At 41.8% G+C, this 26959-nt stretch overlaps 3 long non-coding RNA genes across 3 annotated transcripts; all 3 read right to left on the bottom strand.

Moving 5' to 3' along the window:
• Positions 1-302: 302 nt before the first annotated feature.
• Positions 303-3155, bottom strand: LOC125715193 (uncharacterized). Its single transcript, XR_007383956.1, has 4 exons — positions 2974-3155; positions 2042-2140; positions 1340-1457; positions 303-805 (listed from the first exon to the last, which is right to left on the bottom strand). It is a non-coding gene; the product is annotated as an uncharacterized LOC125715193 (long non-coding RNA).
• A 636-nt stretch (positions 3156-3791) lies between these two features.
• Positions 3792-5231, bottom strand: LOC125715196 (uncharacterized). Its single transcript, XR_007383959.1, has 2 exons — positions 5117-5231; positions 3792-4580 (listed from the first exon to the last, which is right to left on the bottom strand). It is a non-coding gene; the product is annotated as an uncharacterized LOC125715196 (long non-coding RNA).
• Positions 5232-10685: 5454 nt separating this feature from the next.
• Positions 10686-12260, bottom strand: LOC125715195 (uncharacterized). Its single transcript, XR_007383958.1, has 3 exons — positions 12062-12260; positions 11592-11703; positions 10686-11049 (listed from the first exon to the last, which is right to left on the bottom strand). It is a non-coding gene; the product is annotated as an uncharacterized LOC125715195 (long non-coding RNA).
• Positions 12261-26959: the final 14699 nt, after the last annotated feature.

The following is a 26959-nucleotide window of genomic DNA, read 5'->3' as shown; positions in this document are numbered from 1 at the left end:
GCAATGTGGAATATTGACTTAAATGGCTCACCATTTAAAGTACTTCATGGAGACCAAAGCCACATGACTCATTCCTATATGTTAGTCTGTGTCGAAAAGCATTATGTTCCTGGCCATGTGTTGTACTGCCCCCTACACTTGATGCAGCGTAACATCAACATCAGTTTACAGTGACAGCACCCAAATCTTGCATAGTGCCTTATCCAGAGTTTTCTGAAGGGAAGCAGGGACACCTACAGGTATTTGAAACATGAAATCCCCAGAGATGATAAATCATCACGTGGAATGTCAGAGCGAAAAGCTTATGCACTGCATCTTTATTTACATCAGGTGGTTTAATGTGTAAATATCATGGCAGACATCATCAGGCCACTGAAACATTTATAAATCAGTATAAAATCCAAGATCAGCTTCTTCCTGCTGGTTCATATCTTTAGGGAAGTCTCCAGTGATGTAATATTCACAGATTTGTATGCAGAAAAACACCCCGAATGATAAGTTCTGTATATGAGATTAAGGTTCCCGATTTATAACCATTAATATTCACTTTACAAAAACAAATATAAAATAACTTTATCTGCATATATATTTTTATCCCATAATACTTTTTATTATCTATTTTATCTATTTTTTTCTAATTAGTAAATGACAAACAAATGACAGCATATAGAACCATTTATATTACTGTACATGTGTGTGTTTCATTTAAGCAATCTTCTCATCTTCCAGTGATAAACATTTCTTCATAATTTTTTCTCGCTTCTCTGGGTTAATGCATATCCTGAGTCCTTTTCTTGTGGTTATGCTGGAATGAAATCAGGTGAAAGACAGACATGAAATTAGCAATAATCCACAGCAGAAAGAGCAGGATTATGTTCTGTAAGTAATACAGTACATCTTCTCATCAATGTCCTCCAGCCGCATGGAGCGTTTCTGACTTGCACAGGCGATTCTCAGCATGAGTTTTACGATGTTGTGAAACACTGACCTTCTCATGGTAATAGTGACACATGGTACAGTGAGAGGCAGTTTAAATGACAGTGAGAATCCTGAGAGATGCTCTTTAAATGTTGACATCATGATGTCAGAATAAAGTTACAGAAAATCAAGCCGCTGCCTTGACTGAAGACAACCAGGAATATAACTGGCTGATATTTGTAAATTATTACTTCTGCGGTGATTTGAAATTCAAAAGGGAATTTCTTAAGATGCTAGTCAAATATATTTCTTGATTGTGACACAATCAGATAAGTAGTAATTATGAAGTTGAGACTTATCATGGTTACAAGTTTATTACTAAGCCAATAAATGTTACTGTAACTGGGCAGTAACCACTTACACTACAGCCATCATGGGGCATCTGGTATCTGTTACTTCACAGGATGTCACTGCTGATGCTGGAATTCTGCCTTCATAGTATTTTATGCAGCATACAGGTGGTAGATTGTTGTCGTTCTCTGTAAATCAAAACATGTACATTTAGGTAGCAGGCGCTTTTATCCAAAGCAGCATATAACTGACAAAGCAGGTCAGCCAGTCCCTGGGGCAGTTGGGGGTTTAGGGTCTCGCTCAAGGGCACAAAGGCAAAATGACCCTGCTGATCACAGGCTGTGAATCGGTGAAGGTCTGATCACAGACACAGCGCCCCGTCCCACTGAGCAACACACTGCCCCATAATACAATGATATTTTTATAAATTAATTTGAAATATTATTCAAAAATATGTTTTTCTACACTCCGGTTCCCCCCCACAGTCCAAAAACATGCTGAGGCTAATTGGAGATGCTAAATTGCCCATAGGAGTGCGTGTGTGAGTGTGCCCTGCGATGGGCTGGCCCCCCATCCTGGGTTGTTCCCTGCCTCGTGCCCATTGCTTCCGGGATAGGCTCCGGACCCCCCGCGACCCAGTAGGATAAGCGGTTTGGAAAATGGATGGATGGATGAATGGATGTTTTTCTACTGCAAAATCTATAGTCTGTATGTCAGCACAGAAGAGAAAGAGAGAACTAAACTCAGCAGGTATGAAATAAAACCGACTTACTCTGAGAGAAGCTCAGGGAGACCAGAGCTCCAAGAAGAAGGACGATGCAGGTGAGCTTCATCTTCACAGATGGGCTGGTAAGCAGATCGAGGACCGCAGCTGTTCCGAGTGACACACCAAAGTTTGCTGTTTTGAAAATGTTGCTGTGGAGGTCAGATCTTGTGACCGCATTAATGATACCTTACTCCCTCACAATCTCCACAGACATTCTGGTAAGGATCGGTGATGATGGTAACCAGGTGAAAAATATTTACAAATACAAATAGGATTAAACATCAATGCCACTCATTCACAAGTATGTTCATTGACTATTATCTTTAATTGATTGCGGTTTATGTAAACAAAAAAATATCAAAAACAACTCTTACATACAGGTATTGAACAAAATACAAAGGTAACTATAATGATATACTAATAAACCAATGATAACATGAACAATCAGTAACACAAGTACATCACCACAAATATACTGTAGCAGTAATTATCGTAGCGATCGAAGTGTTGTGTAAGAGGAAATATAAATCAGACAACACGGCAAGTTCACGCGATAAACTGAGAATCAAAATACAATATGACATTAATATGAGACATTAAACGCGACGAACGACAAAAAAAGGTCCTAATTCGCGTCGCCATACGAGATTAATATTAAACTGACGGGGTACAAATAAGTAAACAAAGAACTAACCATAAAAGACGGAAGTAAGTAGCGTGTTGACAAGGATATGCAAAACATAGCGGATCTAATCGTTAATAATATGACCGCTAAATGTTATCTAATACACAGCTTCTAATCAAATAATACAATCATGGCGAAATGAACACGGTATCATGGACGCACAAACTCTGCACCCACGATGAAGGCGTCAACAGGACAGCGACAAGATCACCCTAAAAACTGAGGGGTGAGCAGAGGAAAAGGCGTTTCTTACCAAACCAGGGGCGCGGTTTCCGAAAACGACCGATGAACGCGAATAACGAACGACGTAAGTAAAGAACGAGTGAGATTCCAGAATCAGCGAGCAAACTTTAAGCAGAACTTTGCTGGCTCCTCCGCAGCCTCCGCGTGAGGGAAGCACAGACCGCCGACAAGAGGAACATCCATCCCATTTATTTCAATGGTGAAATATGTTATATAATTAGAAAATCAATAATCCTGTGTGAATAATCCATTCACTTGTTTACCTCGTATGAAATCCCGATTGTTACTGGCTGTTTCGTGTTATTTCCATTAAGTCCTGTGTATTTCAGTCTGCGTTCGAGTAACACACACATACACAAACTTTAGCCATAAGCTTTACTAATGATTTATCCTTGTATGTCACTAATAAAATTGGACTACTGCTAGGCTAAACAACTTTTTGTTAGTAGATGCAAAAGCTTTAGTGCTAGCATAGCTCCCACTGTAATAATTTCTACACTTTTGTAATAATTTCTACACTTAATCACCTGTCAGGGTCTTTGGGGAAATGGTGAAAAGCATCATTTTTACTGTAACGTTGGTATTTTTTGCAGTTTGTTGCCAAAAATTGCTTTTCTTTAATTGCTTTTTCCCAGTCATGTTCTGCAGGTTCTTTGTCGTTCCCTTTAGCCTCTTCAGTCCAAAATTACAGCAGTGCTACTTCAGCACCATCTAGTGGCAGTTGTCAGAAAAACAGCAGTTTCGTCTCTTTTGAGCCCCTGATGAGAACTACTGACGAGTAGCAGACAAATTATTGTACTGCATGTTATACCATGCTGAGACATATAGTTCCTTAATGGAGGTTTATTGATCTACAAAAAACAACAATAGCAACAACAACAATGAGAAAAACGGTTAATCACTTTAGTAGCAGCCCCTTATTGCTGAACCTCTTCACAGAATATTTGCTGGGGCTTGCAGTCACAGTCTTTCTGCAAGTACACAAAGTCACGTAGACAGTGTTAGCAGATTCCCACAAAGTGTGTGCGAGAATCAACTGTTGTTGGGCCCATCTGCAGGGGCACCGTCAAAGGTGGGACAGTTAGGACGATTACAAGGGCCCCCGAGCTACAGGGGCCCCGGAAAATACATAATATGATTGGTCTGGGTTGGGGCCCCAGTATGATATGCTTTCATGGGGTCCAAAATCTATATAACGCAGTATAAAGTCCAAGATCAGCCTCTTCTTGGTCACAGTTAATTGATTTGCTTTACAGCCTTTTCCACAATCTTGTAAGATTCTGTTTAATGTAATATTGACAAAAACACACCCTGAAAACGCAAAAAGGGTCTGATTTTTCTTTTGTATATTATATTTTATTTATAACCACAAGTTTTCACTTTAACAAACAAAAATTACTGTCATATATCTCTTATCCCATAATACTTCCTATCTATTTATCTGTTTAACATCATTTGAAACTGACAAACAAATGAAAGCATATAGAACCATTTATATTACTGTACATGTGTTTCATTTAAGCAATCTTCTTATCTTCCAGTGATAAACATTTCTTCATTATTCTTGCTCGCTTCTCTGGGTTAATGCATACCCTGTCTCCTTTTCTTGTGGTTATGCTGGAATGAAATCAGGTGAAAGACATAGACATGAAATTAGCAATAATCCACAGCAGAAAGAGCAGGATTATGTTCTGTAAGTAATACAGTACATCTTCTCATCAATGTCCTCCAGCCACATGGAGCGTTTCTGACTTGCACAGGCGATTCTCAGCATGAGTTTTACGATGTTGTGAAACACTGACCTTCTCATGGTATCAGTGACACATGGTACAGTGAGAGGCAGTTTAAATGACAGTGAGAATCCTGAGAGATGCTCCTTAAATGTTGACATCATGATGTCAGAATAAAGTTACAGAAAATCAAGCCGCTGCCTTGACTGAAGACAACCAGGAATATAACTGGCTGATATTTGTAAATTATTACTTCTGCCGTGATTTGAAATTCAAATGGAAATTTCTTAAGATGCATGTCAAATATATTTCTTGATTGTGACACAATCAGATAAGTAGTAATTATGAAGTTGAGACTTATCATGGTTACAAGTTTATTACTAAGCCAATAAATGTTACTGTAACTGGGCAGTAACCACTTACATTACAGCCATCATGGGACATCTGGTATCTGTTACTTCACAGGATGTCACTGCCGATGCTGGAATTCTGCCTTCATAGTATACTTTGCAGCATGTAGGTGGTAGATTTTTGTCGTCGTCTGTAAATCAAAACATGTACATTTATGTAGCAGGCGCTTTTATCCAAAGCAGCATATAACTGACAAAGCAGGTCAGCCAGTCCCTGGGGCAGTTGGGGGTTCAGGGTCTCGCTCAAGGGCACAAAGGCAAAATGACCCTGCTGATCACAGGCTGTGAATCGGTGAAGGTCTGATCACAGACACAGCGCCCCGTCCCACTGAGCAACACACTGCCCCATAATACAATGATATTTTTATAAACAAATTTGAAATATTATTCAAAAATATGTGTTTTTCTATTGCAAAATCACGTGAGCACAGAAGAGAAAGAGAGAACTAAACTGAGCAGGTATGAAATAAAACCGACTTACACTGAGAGAAGCTCAGGGAGACCAGAGCTCCAAGAAGAAGAAGGACGATGCAGGTGAGCTTCATCTTCACAGATGGGCTGGTAAGCAGATGGAGGACCGTAGCTGTTCTGAGTGACACACCGCGGTTCCCCGTCTTTTATGCTCCTTTCAGCCCTACGTGGGATGGCTGGTCCACGCGTGCCCTCGTGACACCTCATAGCTGATAGGAAACCCCCAAGGAAAGTCCTCATGCGAGTGTGGTCAGCTTTGGAAAGAGGTGCCGATGTGTCACTCATTCAAAATACCTCCTTCAGTTTACTTGTTTATTAATATATCAGTCTGATAGGACATCAGGTGTCCATCCAGCCATGCATTTTGTCCAGTCACCTTCAACCTAAGGATGTAACTCGGCACACGGAAGGGTTTACGGCTGGGCAAACACTCACAGGTACATACTAATCATTTATGGACAGTGATTCACCTTCACATCCTTGCATTAGAAACCTTGATATGATACCAGGAGGAATCTCAAGTGAAAATGGGAAAATAAAACACACAAACCGAAATCACTCAAAATCAAATGTGTTCAATGCTTCTCAAGCTGCCCTTCACATTACAGTTTTTTCCAATCATTTTCACACTTGTCTCAATACCATGTCCACTTTTTCAATACACTTACTGTAACATATGCACCATACCATCGCACTATGATGGTGCACTAGTTGAACTTTGTACAACCACAGTCGATTGTTTAGACGTTTACATAATCTGTTCAAAACAGTTAATTTTAAGGTCAAAGCCTAATGAAATTTAGAGCACTGTAAAGTGAAATATGCTGCATTTTGACAGACAAAGGACACTGCACATGCAGTAACACAAATAATTATGCTTTTAGCAGAAATTTCGTAATTCTGTTTTTGCTTCCTGCTTTGTTACCCTCTATACAAATGAGGCCATGAAGTCTCCCTTTCCTTTTTGCAATGCAATACAATGTATTCTGTGCAAAGCAGTGGGTATAGCAACACATATATTACAGTAAAACACTTTTATCCAAAGTGACTTACAGTGAAGTACTGTAACTACATGGACAGTCCCTCTGGAGCAAGTCGGTAGTGAACTCACAATCTTCTGGTGTTCCTAATGGCAGCTGAGCCAGAACCCTAACCCCTAGACCATCACCACCCCCCTACAGCATTTTACAATGCTTGAAGCCAGAAAGCTGAATGAAAACACATCTGCCTTTAATTTCAGCTAAGCACCTGTCTAGGAATTTGTGTGGTTAGTGCCAATTTGCCATTATGTACAAAAGGGGCCATCTTTGGATCGATATTTTCCATTGGCATTTTATGGCAATATAGAAAGACTATATAAATAAACATTTATTTATAGTTTAAGCCTTAAAATACCCCTCCCACATGCATTGAAAGCGACTGGTGAAAATCCATGATATAGAAAGACCAATTGCAGAAGTTACCTTCCAGACCCATCAGTGATAGGTGAAAATACGCAATATAGAAAGACTATATAAATAAACATTTATTTATAGTTTAAGCCTTAAAATACCCCTCCCACATGCATTGAAAGCGACTGGTGAAAATCCATGATATAGAAAGACCATATAAATAAACATATATTTATAGTTTAAGCCTTAAAAAACCCCTCCCGCATGCTATAAACATATCTAAATGTATTACAGTTTTCCTCGATTGCTAAAACAACATTTCTTGAAATTATGCCTCAATTTCCCAAAACTCTAAACAGAAATCCATAACTGCTCACTCAACTTCTGAAACTTCCACCGGTCAGGTCAAAGCCAAAGTCTCCACTGAAAACTATGCACTCTCACTGAAAAATCAAACTTTGCCTACAGATATAACACACAAGCCCTCAAAAACACATACAGTACAACATAGTCTAACACACTGGTGAGATCAATTCAAAACACTCATGTAAAAACCAGCATTTTGCTTATGCTGCCTCACATGATGTTCATATTTGTAATTTTTTTCTTATTTCTTAATGTACTTCACCATACAGAGAACTTCAAAATCAATATACAGTGAAGTTTAAATAAAATCAAAAGCTTAATCTGCCACAGCATCTCATCTCTGGTATGGATCAGGCCGAAGAATCTCATCTACATCACAGGCAATATTAGTCCTAGCCAGGCAGCGAGGGAAAAACCTCTTTGCATGACTTATCCAGAGCTGCAACTGAGATGTCAGAACAGGCCTCCTTCATAGCCTGAAGGAGGTAAACAGGAATGTAGGCATCTCGGTCCTAAGCCTTCCACTGCCATGTCGAAAAAAAAACTCCTCTATGGGGTTTATAAAGGGAGAAAATGCTGTCAAAAAGACGTTGGAGAACCTTGAGTTATTGGTGAACCAGCTACGGACCAGAGCAGCCCGATGGAATCTGACGTTGTCCTAAATGACGTCATAGTGAGTCTGCTCTGGTTGTGCTGGCTCTAGCTGATAGACATGGTCTCTTGGACTATCAAGGAAGGCAAGGAGGAGCTTGGTGTTATAGGGCCCAAGAACAGGATGGAGATGGAGGACTCCAAGGTGGCTGATGGCCTTGTCACATAGTGACATTCCCCCCTCTCTGACCGGGGACATTCACTTTAGCCCGATGGCCAATTATGTTCCTCCCCCTTCTCATTTTGGTCAGGTTAAATCCTGCCTCCTCAATGAAGATGAGCTCATGAATAGCAGGTCGACCTTCAATTTCAAAAGAGTCGCTGTAGAAATACAGTACTTGTCGGATTTAAGGTAGTCTGAGCAAAATGTAAGTGAACGAACACGAAGTTCATTTCAACTGTGGTACCTTAAATCCGACAAGTTACCAGTAACCCCGCTTTGTAGTACAGGCCACTGGTGTCATGGGGGTTTGGGCAAGAAGACGAGGCACGGTGCAGACAGGAAGGGAGTGTGGACGACTCACTTGCAGCTTGCAGGGAAACAGGGGTTTATTAACAAAGAGAAAAACACAAACATGACAAAATAAAGGACCATGTGGGGTCAAAAGTAAATGGGGATAAACAAAGACTAATGACAGGCAGGTAACAAAGAACACAGCATAAGAGCTCAAACACATCAAACAAACATCAATGACTCCAGGAAGAACAGAACAGGATCGGGAACTTAAATACAAAAACTAAACCAGGTAACGACACAACAGGAGTGAGACATAGACAATTAACCAATCAGGGAGGGGCAGGCTCACAGAAGGGCAGGCACAAAAACAGGCAACAGCTGAAACTAATAATTAAACTCAGGAAACACAAACTAACAAAGAAACTAAGATACAGAATCTACACTAGGGGAATCAAAGACAGGTAAAAACACAATCAGGGGCACAAAGCAAGAAACCAAAACCAAATACAAATCACAAGATACAGGGACAACAACTCATACAAATGAAGCATTAGGGAACAAAATACAGAGACAGGATTCGTACACAAGACAGAAGGGTTCGCAGGCAACCACATGCTCAATAAGTTGAGCCATGTGGCTGACAGAGAGCTGGGGAAAACACAAAGACTGACAACATGAGGGACGGGATGACCAGCAACACCTGCTGGCCAAACGGGGAAGGGGCACAGAGAGGGACAACAGGAGCTGACGCTGACATCCAGATAATTATGTGCTAATTGGGTTCAAGATGTGCTGACCTGAGTGAAGAAAATTGACTGCAAGGGCCTTGTGAATGAGCACATGGTTTAGGCAATGAGAATTGAAGGGATTTGTGTGTAGAGTTTTGCTCTAATCTGAATAATCTGTCAAAACAGGGGAATAGTGTTTATAGTTTAGGGAAATGGGTGTGCTTTTTGGTAGCTGGTGTAATGATTTTGGAAATTTAGCTCATAGGCCTAGTAATAGTGCTCAAGCAATTGAGAAAAACTGTAAAACACACTTTGTAAACACATATGATATGTGGATGTTGGGAAAAAGATATGAGTAACATACGTAATGGATTATGTAAAAATAAAAATATTTTAAGCTTAGTATGGGTTCAGAAAAAGTTTGCTCGCAAAAATTGGACCACAAGCAAGGTACGTGATAGAGAATTGTGATGTATTGTGGGAAAAAATCAGAGCGGGGGCGTGATAGCTGAACCACGATATGGCGGGGGATATGGCAACTGCAGATGTTCCAGGCCGGGGGGGGGGGCTAACATTACCATGTCGGCAGCAATATCTAATGATGTGTTGCAGCTGCAAAAGGCCGTCATTGGCCCGTACAATACAATACAATACAACACACCTTATTGTTATTCTTGATGAACTGCATGAAACACTTTCAGCAATGAGAGAGAGAGGCAGAATTTACCAGTATTTGTGATTGTGGGACAATGTGGCCTTTCATCATTCCTGCCAAGTCACAGAGTGGTTTACTGCCCACCCCCAGGATGATGTCATTATTCTTGCCACCATACTTTCCATTCCTCAACCCCATTGAAGATTTTTTTTTGCATGGAGATGGAAGGTATATGACCATTGGATATCACATGATCAGATGTAGCTCTTAGATGCAGTGGCTGCTGGGTGTATGGACGTCCATGTGGAGCACATCTAGAGCTGGATAAGGCACTCAAAGAGTTTTTTTCCTTGGTGTATTGCAAGAGGAAATATTCGGTGTGATGTCGATGAAAATTTATTGCCAAATGCAGAGGACTGAATGGATTAGACCAGGTCAACAGTATATTTGACTGTATAAAGTGAAAATTTGTGATTTGGCATATTTTGCTTTTTGTCTTTTTTGAGGGGGTATTGAATGTAACGTACTTTCAGTATGTTGTTGTGTTCTTGTGTGCATCTGAATCTGAAGTTTGATCCTCGTTTGGAGCATTGAAAGAATCCATTATACTGTATAGTTCCTTCCCCCAAAGTTGTCTAAAGGAAAACAGTGAAACCTGCAGGTATTTTGTTGGAACTGCACATTACAACCTTATCCCCAGAAATGACAATCTGCCGTGTGAAATATAAAAATAAATACTTTCTGCATTATAAATGTTCTCCATCAGCTGGTTTAATGTGTATATATTATTGTAGACACCACGTCTAACCAAAGCAATATAAAATCCAAGATCACAGTCTTGATCTTGATCACATTCTTGATCACAGTTAAGTTGCTGGTCTTGGTTTGGGGCCTTTTCTGCCAAATTGCAAGTCTCCACACTATGGAATATTCACAGATTTGTGTGTGGAAGTATTTCCCCAAAAAATCAGACCCAGTTTGAGATTTATTTATACATTATATTTTATTTATAACCATAAATTTCTATTCCAACCAAAAAACACATAACGATAAAACGAAATAAGAAAATGAAAAAGAAATGAAAGCATACAGAACCATTTACATCACTGTACATGTGTGTGGTTCATTTAAGCATCCTTCTTTTTGTTCAGTGATGAACATTTCTTCATTATTCTTGCTTGCTTCTCTGGGTTAATGCATACCCTGTCTCCTTTTCTTGTGGTTATGCTGGAATGAAATCAGGTGAAGGACATAGACATGAAATTAGCAATAATCCACAGCAGAAAGAGCAGGATTATGTTCTGTAAGTAATACAGTACATCTTCTCATCAATGTCCTGCAGCCGCATGGAGCGTTTCTGACTTGCACAGGCGATTCTCAGCATGAGTTTTACGATGTTGTGAAACACTGACCTTCTCATGGTATCAGTGACACATGGTACAGTGAGAGGCAGTTTAAATGACAGTGAGAATCCTGAGAGATGCTCTTTAAATGTCGACATTATGATGTTAGAATAAAGTTACAGAAAATCAAGCCGCTGCCTTGACTGAAGACAACCAGGAATATAACTGGCTGATATTTGTAAATTATTACTTCTGCGGTGATTTGAAATTCAAAAGGGAATTTTCTTAAGATGCATGTCAAATATATTTCTTGATTGTAACACTACCAGATAAGAAGTAATTATGAAGTTAAACTTCTAGCCATGATAAGTCTCATGTTATTACTAAACCAATAAATGTTACTGTAACTGAGCAGTAACCACTTACATTACAGCCATCATGGGACATCTGGTATCTGTTACTTCACAGGATGTCACTGCTGATGCTGGAATTCTGCCTTCAACGTATTTTATGCAGCATACAGGTGGTAGATTGCTGTCTGTAAATCAAAACATGTACATTTATGCAGCAGGCGCTTTTATCCAAAGCAGCATATAACTGATAAAGCAGGTCAGCCAGTCCCTGGGGCAGTTGGGGGTTTAGGGTCTCGCTCAAGGGCACAAAGGCAAAATGACCTGGCTGATCACAGGCTGTGAATCAGTGAAGGTCTGATCACAGACACAGCGCCCCGTCCCACTGAGCAACACACTGCCCCATAATACAATGATATTTTTATAAATAAATTTGAAATATAAATTTAAAATATGTTTTTCTATTGCAAAATCTATAGTCTGCATGTCAGCACAGAAGAGAAAGAGAAAATTAAACTGAGGAGGTATGAAATAAAACCGACTTACGCTGAGAGAAGCTCAGGGAGACCAGAGCTCCAAGAAGAAGAAGGACGATGCAGGTGAGTTTCATCTTCTCAGATGGGCTGGTAAGCAGATGGAGGGCCGTAGCTGTTCTGAGTGACACACCACGGTTCTCCATCTTTTATGCTCCTTTCTAACTTACGTGGGATGGCTGGTCCACGCGTGCCCTGGTGACACCTCATAGAAGGTAGAAAAACCCCCCAGGAAAGTTCTCATGTGAGTGTGGTCAGCTTTGGAGACAGCAGCAGACGTGTCACTCATTCCAATTACCTCTTTATATAAACTCATTTATATTTACACAGTTTTGCCCGAAATCATCAGCACCCTCGGAATTTTTCAATAAAATTTCTCCCAGAACATTGCAATTGCAAATGTCCTGCTATGCACATGTTTATTTCCTTAATGCGCATTGGATCAACACAAAATGCAGAGAAAAAAAGGTAAATTTGACATAATTTAACACAGATCTCTAAAACTAGGCCAGACAAAATTATTGGCACCCTTTCAAAATTGTGGGTAAATCGTTTTATTTCAAGCATATGATGCTCGTTTGAACTCACTTGTGGCAAGAAACAGGTGCTGGCAATATAGCGGTCAGACCTGAAGCCAGTTGAAATGGAGAAAAGTTGAGCCAACCTTTCTGTTGTGTGTCAGTGTGCCACATAAGCATGGAGGACAGAGAGAAGAGCAGAGACTTGCCTTAGGACTTGAAAACAAAATTGTGGAAAAATATCAACAATCTCAAGGCTACAAGTCCATCTCCAGAGATCTTCATGTTCCTTTGTCCACTCTGCGCAACATAATCAAGAATGAAATGAAACGCTATGGCAGGAGACCCAGGAAGACCCACCTTCTGACACAGAAACATAGAAAAGCCAGACTGGAGTTTGCCAAAATGTACAAAATGTAATTTCGTGTGAAATGAAGTCACAGTTGTTTTTTTCTCTATTTTTTTGTGTTGTTCCAGTGCACATAAAGGAAATAAACATGTGTATACCACATCCTGCCCCATCCTGATGATTTCCCGAATATGTTTTTTTAAATGTTTAAATGTGATTAAATTCCACTGTAACCATAACTACAAACGATCGATTACAATAAATCTACTGTGGGGGACCGTCCTCCCAATCGGCAAAATCTTCTGAAGGGTCCCACCAAACACCCTCACTACATTTAATGAAATTTACTAATGAAAAGGTTTGGGAAGCCATGTCATACGCCGCAGTGTGACACACACACACACACACACGCACACACACACATATGCAAATACATGTAAAACCAACAGGATTGATAACAGACTGAAGGATTTTGCATCAGTTTCACTTCATACATGTTCGAAATACAACAGTGAGAAGGAAATATCCCTCACCACTGAACATAGGCATGGGAAGAGATTTTTAACTCAGTGTGCTGGAATTCCGAACAATCAACAAACATTACTGAAGTTCTTTTGTATCTTCGGTAGCTATACACCACTAATAACAGTAGTCTTATTGGATAAATAATCACAAATCTGAAATAATTAACATAACACTGTGTTTTGCTTCGATGAAACCGAAACACATGGACACGCTACCCAGGAGAATTCTGACACTGCATTTCCACTGCATTGTAGACGGGAGGAAGCCCTATGCCATTTTGGTAAGAAGCGTCAGCCAAGCAACTTAATATGAATGTCACTGTGAAAAGGTTCAAACATTCACGTTTACATTGGGGTGTCGCTCCAATTTGTTTCTCTCAAGTGGGGCAAAGCAATGAAAATGATTCCTTTCCCACGAAATCAGCTCTAATTAGCCAGTTCTTCACAACCTCATCATCGCAGAACAAAACCCACAGCAGAAAATCACATGCAAAGGTCAGCTGGGGGAGACGAATATGCCGTTTGGTGGTTTTGGTTTTGAATGGCTACCTCCTGCCACCCACACGGTGGAGCCCATTACCCACGGTGGGGGCAGGTCCTTGTGGTTCCCATGTTGGAAATTACGTTCGGTTGGATGGCGGTTTTGGAGCACGGATCTACCCACTGAGGTTTTGCATTATACTTTTCCAGGGAGGGTGGGATAGCTTCATGATACCCCCACAATATAAATACATCCAAACTGCAATCATTACAATCACTACACCAACCTCCGGCAGAGAGATTAACCAATACGTCATAATCAAAAGTGAAACGTATTCATCTGATTAATGTGATGCATATCGGCTCAGACTTACTGGAGTAATTTTGTGAATAAAAACGAAAGAATTATTCATTTATTTCATTGTCGCCATCCCTGGACTGGGATCCACACAGACCACAGGACGGGCTAAGCGGTGGGCCAGACCAACACCTTTCCCAGCAGCAGCCCAGCTTTCCTAGCTGGTCTCCCATTCATGCGCTAGCAGGCCCAGACCTGCTCCACTTCAGACGGACGACCTGACTGGGAATGCAGGTGGCATCTAAAAAAAATAATCCTCAGCCAGGCACTGAGAAGCACATCATGACGGGACAAGAGAGTGGAACGACTATGGGGAATACCACTAATAATGATGATAATAAAAATGTCACGCATCACAAATAATAATAATAATAATAATCTTAGTAGAAACCCTGTCTTCCCGAACCACCTCCTATAATACAGTCTGCCCTCCGTATCCATAGGGGATTTGATTGGTTCCAGGACTCTTCTCAGATACCAAAACAGGCAGATGCTCAAGACCCTTATATAAAATGGCATAGCATTTGCATGTAACCTACAGACATCCTCCCTTACACTTTAAATCATCTCTAGATTACTTGAAATACCTAAAACAATGGAAATAACAAAGGAAAATGCAGCAGCCAAATAAATGACTTGATAATGTCACATAAAATCGGGTTTCCTGCCTTTATTCTAAAGACGCAGGATCCAATACTGAATTTTAATCGGCGCCCGTTGTTAGTCATAATAAAGTAGTGCGAGTGAACCAGAGAGGAGAGGATCTCTAGCATTCTGCCCATACGGCAAACCTGATCACTAGGAGTGGGAAAAAAATGAATGAAGCTGCATTACTTTTCAGCCACCTCCACATCTGACTGAAGATGATGATGGCCTACCCAAGTTACCCTTGCAACGTAGTACTCAGCATGTGGCAAATTCGAAGTTTTGCCTTTTGGAACTTTTGGATTTTTAAAAAATATTTTTGATCTGCGGTTAGTTGAAGCTCAGGATATGGAACCTGCACAAACGGAAACTGTGGATACAGAACCTGCGTATATGAAACCCGCACATATGGAACCCATGAATATGAAAGTCTGACTATATACTGCAGTCATTGGCCTTGCAGTCCGCAAAGCCATGCAGGTTAAGTTGGCAAATTCTGACATCAGTTTACTGTTCCAAACCTAGGCTAAAATCCACTTTGTTTCCACCTGAAATTCAACCTGTCCAGAAATACTTTACCCGCAATTCATGCAAAAGTGGATAGAGTTATGCATAATATATCGTGGCATGATGATTGATATAATTACTTTTGATAGAGCTGCATTTCCTGAGAGTCACACGGAACAGATTGTGGTTTTGTGTAGATAAACACGTAGGACTATGCAACGCTAAAAATAAATAGTGGTTTGATGAGTTAATGACAGCTTCACTGGGAAATTACAATATCTTGTCTTCGTTGCACCTGTTTATTAATATACTATGGGAAACTTTGAAGGTGAGATACCGTCCAGAATCGGATTATCTGCAAAAAAGTGGATTAATCCAAGGATTCAAACTGCGAGAACTGCCTAACATTTTACTTGAGAGAGCACAAATACTTAGTAGTAACTCAGTTACTACTGAAGTACAAATCATGAACAAATATAGTAGCTACTTGATATGAGATGCATCATAATTCATTAATGATGAACAAACATGAGATCAATATTTCAAATGTTATTCATTACTCGATCCTCCAGTAGTTCACGATGATTTTCAGAATTAATAGAGATAGTGACAGATACAGTAACTGCTTGAGATAAAATGTGCGTCACGATTCATTACCCATGAGATCAGTATGTAACAAAGGCTTAGTTTATGGTTAATTAATACATAAGTTATAGTATAATACTGCATTATTTGCACCCCCTCAACAGTAGTGTTACCAAGAACGGTGATATTAACAACAGCATAACAAGCGATATAGAAGCTGATCAAGGACCGGCTTTTGACACCAGAGGGTCTTCATAACTTTTGAAATTTGTACAATATTTTTATAAGTGCTACACCTTCAGTGTTGTACCTTCAAGAAATTTTCCAAATTAAATCAGTAAATAATGATCCCTCCAGCAAATTTACACGAGAAGTGAACACAAAACAGTCCAGATAGCCCTAAAGAATTTCTCTGTGTTCCTTGCAATGGGTTTTGATGTTTATCACACCCAAATTCAAGCGTATTATGTGGACAGAAATCGTGCTACTGCAGTAAATCTGTTTATCGACAGTTTCCTTCCTCAGCGGTATTTTATCTGTCAGCAGTATTCTGCTTATGCAGCTACAGTGTATATCGACATGCGTTTGACAAAGGTCAAAGGTCAGAGGTCATTACCTCAATAACAATTGTATGCTTTTCTCACACTGGTGTTCCCTGAATCTTAAATGCTTACAGCTCTCCTGCTAGCACGGCACTGTAGCATGTGCCTGGGGTTGGGGGGGGGGGGCGTTGGGCTGTTTTGCTGAAATTTTTAACGATTCAACACTAATGTGCTGAATCCAATATGCAATAATTTTCAAATATCTGATTATGCTGATATGCTGAAATGGAAGTCATGAGATCAGCATGATAGGCCTGCATGCTTTTCCCCAGACCACTAGGTGGCACTAAACATTTTAGGCTTGTTTTTAGCATTCCAATTGGCAGTGGGTACCTACAGTAAGTGGCTGAAAGGACCCCACACCCATCATTTACATTTCATCCATTTTGTTGAATGAAAGCAGATGTGCCAGAGGAAGGAAAACTGTAGTGTTGCATAGTTTAGCTGCTTGATTCTTAACAGTCATTTATATAGCTACGCATGTGTATACTGCACTGTGCAGACGTCTTAGGCCCAAAAAATATTTCCATGTTGGTGTAAAAGTATGATATTATGTCTGTCAAAGAGTATCAGCTTAGCCACTTCAAAACGCCTAAAAGTCAATCTGGTATTTTCAGCAACTGCCCAATATACCTATATATTTTTTTGACTTAACTACTAGCACACCTTGGCTTGTCGATAACTCGAGTTACGTACCTAATAAAGTCAACAAACTAATTGACTTGGTGATGAGATTTAATGAATACATGGAATGACTGGGAACTGAAGCGGTTTTTCTAGCCAGATATAGTATCAGTAACTTTTAGAGAACAGAAGAAGCTCCTTTTAGGTTCTTATTGTGTTACCATTGATTTGCGCATGTTTTAATGTTGAATTGTGCTTTTTGGACACAAACAACCTGTCCCCCCACCCCCAACGTAAGACATCCGTGCCAGGCCTGTGGGGTCGCTACGTACCATCCTGTTTCTCGCGGGTATCCCAGGCGGTTCTGTCCTGAAACACGAGGCCGGCTGGTGTCCCCCACCCCACGCAGGAAACACGGGGGTGATATAAGCTCAGGAGAAAACAGGAAATCTTTTGCTGCTAGCTGTTCCAACCCTTTAAATTTTACATTTCTAATCTTTTAGTCCCCTTGACTATTTCTGTCCATATTTTGGCGCCGCGATGGTGCCCCCCCCCCCCCCCCACCCCGCGATAATGGTCATCCATCAGAGCTATCTGAACCGGCTGCCCTCAACCTCGATGCACAGCCATACCCTGGGGAAGGAAGGCTTATCACCAGTACTCATTCCTGTGAATCGGACGACCGTTAAGTGGCCCGTCACATGTTCACATGCATTGTCCTTGACCTTTCTGCCCCCGCGGGACAACACGGACGACGGAGGCTCATGGAAAAAACCAGTGCGAAAACCGAAGCCGGCAGGCACATACCAGGGCAGGTATTTTCCCATGCATGAAGTGGGAAAACAACAGGTGCCAGAATTCACCTTGTTATTCACTCCCAGTAGATTATGATTCGATTCGCTTCAATTGAATTGTATTTGTATAATGCAGTTTCACGAAATTACAGTATCTCAAAGCGCTTTACATCATCCCTATCCAGTGCCCCCAGAGGTGACAGTGGCAAAAGAGAAACCCCCTAAGAAACCAGAAACCATGAGGGGAAACCAGACCCAAAGCGGCAGCTCAGCCTACACAGGTCAGCAGAGGAAGTCAAGCCCTGATTTGTACACTGCAATTTGTTAAGTCCGGGTGTAAATACAGAATCACTGGCAGTGGTGATGAGCTGATGAGAGGCCAGTGTGCAGATAACGTTCATGGTAACTCTGAAGAGAAAAGAACAGAGTCACCGGTACTGTGTTCCAGTGAGTGTCGGCCCTCTTTAAGCACAGAGGGACCCCATCATCCAGAATCACCACATTAAGTCCAGTTTTACCCTAGTGCACGTCTCCAGTATGAGCCACCAGCTATCGGCCTTCGTCGTCTACCATTAACCAGCCATCATATATGATTACAAATTGGCTTATTGTCACATAAAAGTACTCAAATCATAATCACATATGATTACAAATTGGCTTATTGTCACATAAAAGTACTCAAATCATAATCATATATGATTACAAATTGGCTTATTGTCACATAAAAGTACTCAAATCATAATCTCTAAGGGGGGGGGGGGGGGTTATTCCAAGGGTACTTTGTCTTTTATACATTCGACCACCACAGTGACAGTTTCCAGAGGTCCCACTTGCTCCATAAACAAGACTCACGATCTGGCTTGTGAAGAACAAGCATGGGAATTGAAATGACTTTCGGCAGAGAAAAAATGAAAACAGCAGTAACTGGAGCAAATGTCATAACCGCAATTCACGGTAAACAATCCACTAAGTCATTTCTAGTGTTATTTAGTTGACTAATGGACTAGTCTAATTACTTTATAACTGGTTTCTCACGGATACTGCAGTAGGGCCTTATGGGTAGTGAAACTGACGTTAATCTAGAGAGCTAGACCACAGGGTGTGCGCTGTTATAGAAAGAGACCCAGCTACCAGTGATTCAGTTCATCAGTTCGCCAGTGTCAGTTCACCGTAACTGCAGCTGAGCACCAGATGAAACCAAAAACCTTTAGCCAAACCAGAACAAAGCAGGGCGAAGATGCTCCGGGGATGGCAAGCTTAATGACCTCAGGTCCCCCATCTGTCGGCTGAAAACTAGAGGAAGTCGAGGAGTGAGATAAAAGCTGACATCTTGGCTGAGTACTTGAATGTCCACAATGTAGGGCGCCTGTAAAAAAGCAGATGGAAATGAGAAACTTTGCTTGAACCGGCTGTTTTTAAAAGTGCAGTGTGTGATGTTAAATTCCACAAGAAGGTGTCGGTGTGAAAGAGTCCCATTCAATAGTGCATCTTAACAGAACATGTTCTCCTTGGCACATAGACGGCTCTCCATGGAGACAAAATGACCAGTCACATTGATGTTTTCCCTCTTGCTCCTATCGTGACCTGAGGAATTTTCCGGCACTGTGCACCACGAGGGAACTTGACAAGACAGCGGAGGGATTGCTGTTTTTGGCTTCCATTATTAAACTTGAAAGGGGTGGAGTACAACTCAAGCCACCCTTGCACACAACAAATGTTCTGAAGTACCTAAACAAGGAAGTGACATAGAAGGTTCTATTTTTTAACCTTAGACCGCAGATTTAAGAAGAAGACTGTTGATAGTCAGCAAAAAATCAAACAGGCGGAGCATGTGGGAGGTGTGGTAATCTGTAGAGGGAGATTTTGGTGACCAGATTAGATGCACTAATTTATTCCACCTTTCCCTTGTTATTTGCTAATAGTCTAAATTGGTTCATGGTGACACAGGCCCAGCTATCTCCCGGCCCCCACCTACATGCTTTGGTTTTATTGCAGTCCCTTTTGAAAGGGCAGCATTTAATATTTCCACAAGGTTCGTTGTAAACTCCTATCACAGCCTGGACACTGGTTTGCTTATTTAAAAGGAGAGACCATTTCACAGGTTTAAAATCCTTCCTCTTGCTTAGTTTAGAGCCTCAGGTGGTTTTTCCCCTTGAGAAAAAAGCTGTCAGTCCAACTTTGGTGTGACTTTGGTCTCCCAATTAGATAGTGGGACAAATATTTCTAAACTAATGAGCACATTCTGTATGAACAGCTTCTGTGAGCTGTGCGGTGCTGGTGCTGCGTCAGACCTATGGCCGTGCTATAGAATCCATAAATGCTATATTAATGTAGCACAAAGAGTCACATTGGCAGCAGTTTGCAACAGAAAAAATGTGCAGTTTGCAGGGGCGTTGGAAATAAGGGGAGTGGCAAGGACCTCCCAACAAACAAACAAACAAACAATCAAACAAAAAACAAACAATAAAAAAACAAACAAAAACAAACAAAAAACAAACAAAAAACAATCAAAAAACAATCAAAAACAAACAAACAAAAAACAATCAAAAAACAAACAAAAAACAAACAATCAAACAAACAAACAAGCACATTCCTTGTATTTTATTATGTGTTACTGAGGCCAATTCGCTGCTCATTCAGAGTGCGAGGATGAAACATGACCCCAGTGCATTGCAGATTGTAGTCCTACAGCAGACAAACTATGTTCAGTGGTGAGACAGCACCCTAAACACTGCTGGTCTTATTTTAAATAATGAAATCTTTATTATTTTCAAATTGTTTAGAAAATCTTTTTTTCACATTGCATTTTTTTCACCATGTTAGTATTGCACGTGTTCCAATTGCGATGTCATGATGCACACCCCCCCCCCCCCCTTCCCAAATTTGGTCTCCCCCAATGTCAAACTCCATCCAGTGCCACTAATGAGGTCAGCAGCTACAAATCTGATCACACCATAGTGATGGGGGGTGAGAGGGTACTAACCCCAATGTAGGTTAGACTCTCATGCAGTTCAGTGAGATTCTTCTGAAGCCCCTGTCTTTCTCACTACTGCCCTACACTACGCATATTGCTTTTAGCTTTCAAAGGACACAGCTTTCTGGTATAATTACATAGCTTAATATCCCTGCTGTTTTTTTTAACTCCTAAAAATGTACCTAAAGCTCAGCACTATCACCACTCTCACATACCACATATGATTAGACAATATAAATTTTTAGCAATAGAATGAAACAAAAAAATACCAGAGTTAAAAAAAAAATGTCAAATTTGGCCCAAGCTAGTTTTGTTCTTCTGTAAAATATCTTATTGATGGAAGGTTTCTGGATATTCCTGACATCTTCCAGTCCCCGAAGGAAAAGAATTACTTCATAAATAATTTCATTAGCAAACATGAAGAAAAAATCAGGCTCTACAAACAGCGTAGGGGCTGAACGAGACTTTTACATGAATCCAAACATCTGAAAGGTTTGTTTGTCTTGGTTGCTAATGCCATAGACACTAATGAGCTCCTTGTGTTTGGTGGACGGATAAGAGATATTAGCCAAGCAGTGTGGGGCTCTCTGCCTTGGAGATGAAAGCCTGCTGGATCCTGTTCCCACCCTGTCGTTAGGGTGTTCTACGGACATCTCCCATGAGTGGATCCGCAGGGCTGGTGAAGCTGCGACTACAGCCCACGTAACAGCATTTTCATCGGGGCGTCTCATCCGGCTATGATGGCTGAACACGACCTTGGCAGTTCTGCGGTGTCATAGGCAAATTAAGATCGATTAAATGCGTTTGGAGGATACGGTTCATGATGAGGCCAGCCAACAGAGGGCGCTGTATCTGTGCATTTTGTCAAGCCACGTCCTGAGTCTTACAGCTGTATGGCCTGGTGCCTCAGCCCCCTGCCCACTGCCCCCATTCCACAGACTGACTCTTGTCCAGGGCCGGGCTGATTTAATAACCACCCAGTAGGGGGCATCCACAAGGAGGGGGAGCACTTGGGAAACGTCAGGTGGAGCGTAATAAAGTCCTCAGAGACTAATTCTCATTTTATTATAATGCACAAACTGTCCCACCTCTGATCTTACATACCTTTGCTCATCCCATGGCTGATATACTTTATAATCTGACCATGCATAGGTGCCACTGGGTGAATCCAGTGGCTTGTAGTACGTTACTGGCATATCGGGGTAACTTTAAGGTAGTCTGAGAAAAATGTGAGTGAACGAATATAAAGTCCATTTAAACCGTGGTACCTTAAATCCGACAAGTCACCCCGATAAGCCAGTAACCGCACTTCGTAGTACAGGCCACTGGCCCGACGTTGCGATCGCGCGTCTGTTTCAGCGACAGGAGAAATAGGTTTTCGCAGCCACTCAGGCAGCTGAGTTACGGCCCCAACACATTTCATTTTTTCCAGCCCAGTGGATTCGAACCGCAGGTTTATTTTTTAATCAGCAGATTGAATCTTCAACTTCCTACACGTGTGTGAAATCACACACGCGCACTTTCAAGACCACAGTCTGTGGAAACGGTGTGTCTTTGGACTGTGTGGGGAAACCCACTCAAGGGCAGGGAGAATATGCCAGACACACACACACACACACACACACACACACAGAGGTGGGACGTGAGCCAATCCCACAAACGTTGCGGTGTGGAACCACAGAGTGGCATGAAGAAATGCAGTAGCGATTGCCTACACTGCTTTTGTTTGTTGTCACCAGTTACACTGTAATATATATTTGGATTATTTTCGCTTTAATTTTAATTGGATCTTTAAATTCATATGAGGAAGAATGAACTAGTTATATTTTTGTGATTGTTAAAAATGAACACATTGTTGAATTTATGCATAGATGCAAATAAAAAAAAATGCTAATAATCCTATATATAAGTCACATGACTTGTCCGGATAGAGCTACATTTATATCTTAGTCTGACATGTATTTTTTTTATTTCAGTGGCCTTTCCTCATCCATATCAGCCTGCGACGTTCAAGGCTATACGACTGAACGTATGTTACTGAAGAAAGAAAGTCATGTTTCTAAGGAACCAGGGGAGTGACATGACTGCTCGGAATAAGAGGGCTGGCTAATTTGTAGACACCAGTTTATGACACGTGTCCTTGCGAGAGGATATTACACTATGGTGTTGTTTTTATTTTGTACACCAGGGGGCGACAGTTGTCAAACTTAATGCTCCAATGCACTGAGTTTTTGGCATCATTTCCTTAAGTCATCACCATGAGTCACAAGAACCTTCTGCGAGAAGCTGGAATTTACACCGTTAAGTGCTCTGGCACAAAGGTCATTTAGCGAACGCACGACTACAGTAGAGTGTAACCTTCAGATAAACAATTTCAATCTGGCACAAACAATAAAGACCCTCAGCTCTTCCAACAAATGTGCCCTTGAGAGGTAAAGTGGGCTATCCCACAAAAACAAAATTTTGAGAAAATGAGCTCCAAAGTTCAAATAAAAAAAAAAAAATCAATGTGCCTATACCCTACAATTGATATATATCAAAGGTAGCACAGATGTATGACTTAGATAATAACAACTTATTCAATTGAAAATAATAAAAAGGGGGTAGGGGTCAAAAATGTGGGAAAGCCCACTTTACCTCTCAAGGGCACAAATCAAAGAGATGGAGAAATACTATCAGTATCCCAGTTGAAGGGGGGGGGGGCTTGTAGCTCTGTTTGTCCTGTACAATGGCGTGTGTGATGAGGCCCCCTGTCCCGTGACCATGAGTCACCCAGGCACCTGCCTCGCCGCTGGCATAGTCCGCTCCAGGCCCTCTTTTGGGGGGTGGGGGGGCGTTGGGGGTGGGGTCATAGTAAGACAATTATGATGTGAGTGTCAAGTTCCGAACGAGACCCTCCTCATCACTGATAAATTCCTTCACCTCTATGTGAGACTATGGTCAGGAAGCACCCCTTTCTCTGAACAGGACCGGCCACGCTCCTTATGCACTGCCCTCCCCCCCATTGGCCGGGTCACCTTTAATAGATGGGCGTAATTACAGCTAAGCAGTTACCGGGTGGACGACAGGCTTGGCAGGACAATCAGTTTTTATAGCGCCCCCATCTTTGGGTCCAGCCGGCAGGGGACTTTTATAAAGGTGGCCGAATAATGTCACGTAACATTATTCAAACATAAACATGATCGATGCACCTCCAGCAAGGTGTCCCAAGGACGCTGAGCACCACTGGGCCGGCTGCCCGTATTCTTACAGCATCTTAATGAGACTTAAAAAGACAGGAAACTCCAAGCACCGCTCGGCTGAATCCATCGCCATGGCAACGTCATCTTGCAGCCAGATTCCATCAGGTCCTTCCATCACCTCATTTTAATAAAGTCCAGGGCAGACAATTCAGCCTGACCTTTCTAAAAGTTCCCCAAGCCTGCAGATATGTAATTTCCAGGTGAAAGAAAAGCAACAAGCCTGAATAACTTGGTAAACACTCTACCCAGGACTATTATGATCGATACTAAACATCTAAAGACATTCGATTGAACCACTTTATGAAAAAAGTCAAGGAATAACGTAACAGCTATTAGCTTGATGATATCCTGCTTTTAGCCGCTTTTTAAAAACGGAGTATGAAGAAATGTTTTGCTGTAAATAGCGATACTTTGTTAACCCCCCCCAAGGGAAATTCTCTTTATCCCCTCTTACTGTCCATGAGATACATAGACAACTTGGGGGGGGGGAGGGGTGTCACAGCGAGGGGTCAAGGGCTGTGACCAAGGGCCCACAGCGCCAAGCTCAAACCAGTGACCTCCAAACCACAGGCAGGGAGGCTGAGCCCACTGCACCACCCCCCACCCAATATAGAACAGAGGGTATATTTATACAAACACACAGTACAAATGAATGTTCATTCTTATGCAGTGACTATGAAAAGCAGAGGTAACAGGGTAACTCACTGGGAAAAATCACATATCCTCCTATCTAACCAGCCACTGCAGCAGAGCGGTCTGTCGTACCCGTTTATGTCAAACTGCATTCCTTGCCATTTTTGGTGCGGACCACTTTGTAAGAAGAGGCGCACCAGCGATAAAATTCCATGCGTCTTATTGTTTCCTTTCGCAATCTTTCCGTGAGAGGAACTATACATTTAGTCTCCTAGTGACAGGCCCATTATGAACTGCGCTGACAGGGAGAGGATTTCCTTACAGAGTGACAGGAATTCCCGTGTGTCAGTATTTCCAGGAAATATGGCTTTTTATGACACTCATTGTCTCTTGTTGTGTCGCTTCTGGAAAGTTTCGGCTGTCATGTCCATCCTAACTGGAGATGTGAGAGCATCTCGGAACTCTAAAATTACGCAGGTTGGATGTAACTCATCGCTCAGGACTTGAAGGATCTCGAGGTAAAGCCGTGACCAAAAGTACTGGGGAACGAAACTACATACGCAGTTTTTTTTTTTTTCGCTAGTTATGTAAAAATAATAATAATGACACTATATTGATCCCTATGGGGAAATTCTCTTTTCGCCTTCCTGTCTTGCACTCCATGTATGTGAGCGCGAGCTTGGCAGCGAAGGGCGGCCACCTGCAGCGGCGCCCATGGAGCTGGGGGTTAAGGGTCAGAGTTCAAGGGCCCACAGACGTGACTGCTCTCCTGAAGCCAGACTCGAACCAGGGACCTTCCGCTCACAGGCACAGAGGTTTACAACACATCCGTCCATCCATGTCCTGAAACTGCTCGTCTTATCCAGGGTCACGGGGGGGGGGGGGGGGGGGTCCAAAACCTATTTCAGAGACTGCGGGCTCAAGGCAGGGAACAACCAAGGATGGGGTGCCAACTCATTGCAGGGCAAGCTTGCAATACAATGTAATGCAATAATAATATCCATACAATCAATCAAATAAGCAAGATGGATGGATGGATAGATGGATGGATAGATAGATCAGCCTGTTCCTTGCACTGTATGAACTGATGTGTTTTCATTTGCCTTAGTCACCTCAAATAGAGTTTTGTTGTACTAATCTGTGTCACACGGACAACAGCAGACTTACTATCTCAGTATCACTGTTTGCGTTTCTTTTTGCATTGCGCACTCTCAGTCCTGTCCCTATCCGATCCCTATTAACCCTGAAAGGCCAGTGGTGGTGCATGTTTGCCATCCCAACCGGTGGTGTTGTTTTAGATGTCTAAATCATATCATTATCGGAGAAGCAGAACCTTGTCACAAGTTTCCTCTTATGACTCTGGACTTCTTTGTGGTGATGTTCTGGAGTTGAAGGAGTGGCTGCTGGGCCCTGACAGAACACAATGTGCCCCGGCAGGAAACACCTCAGCCTGCCTTTGTACCGGTAGCTGCCCGCGAATCAGCCATCCATTGGCGTCACAGCCATGGAGGATGGATGGAGCCGTAGATAAGCGCGCGCTGGGGACAGGCTGTACATCCTCAGTGAGCCTTATGTCCCGGCCTGGAACGCCACCCACAGTCTGCTGCTTTCAGGCGCTCTGTCAGAAAGTGCTCTGAAACGCAATCCTGGGGCCCACATCTGGAATGACAGGATACTGATCCAGTAGCCCAGCGTAGTCTGGTTCCAGGAAAAGCAAACCGAAGGAGACAGCTCTTGAAGTTCCAGGTAACGCTGAAGATTTCTAGCAGCCCAGCTGGATCTGTCAGCAGGGTCCCCTTTCATATGCGAAACGACAAAATAAACCCGACATAATAATTATATTACTAAAATAGGACAGTGAATATTTGATATTTTTAAAACCGAGACGCTATTCAAGAGCTATTGCAGATTTTTTTGGGGGGAGGTCTTCCCTACCAAATCTGTCCTTAGACAAGATGATACCAAACCAGCACGAGGAACGAGGGACCATTCTAGAGTTACGTGATCCTGTTGGAGTCATTCAAACCTCCATTCTTAAGATATTTTTATAGCCGTGGGAAATGGCACGCGATCCTT

The sequence above is a fragment of the Brienomyrus brachyistius genome, chromosome 19, assembly GCF_023856365.1.
Source record: "Brienomyrus brachyistius isolate T26 chromosome 19, BBRACH_0.4, whole genome shotgun sequence".
NCBI lineage: Eukaryota > Metazoa > Chordata > Actinopteri > Osteoglossiformes > Mormyridae > Brienomyrus > Brienomyrus brachyistius.
Note: the sequence above shows the minus strand (reverse complement) of the source record. Positions and strands in the feature narration are given on the sequence as shown.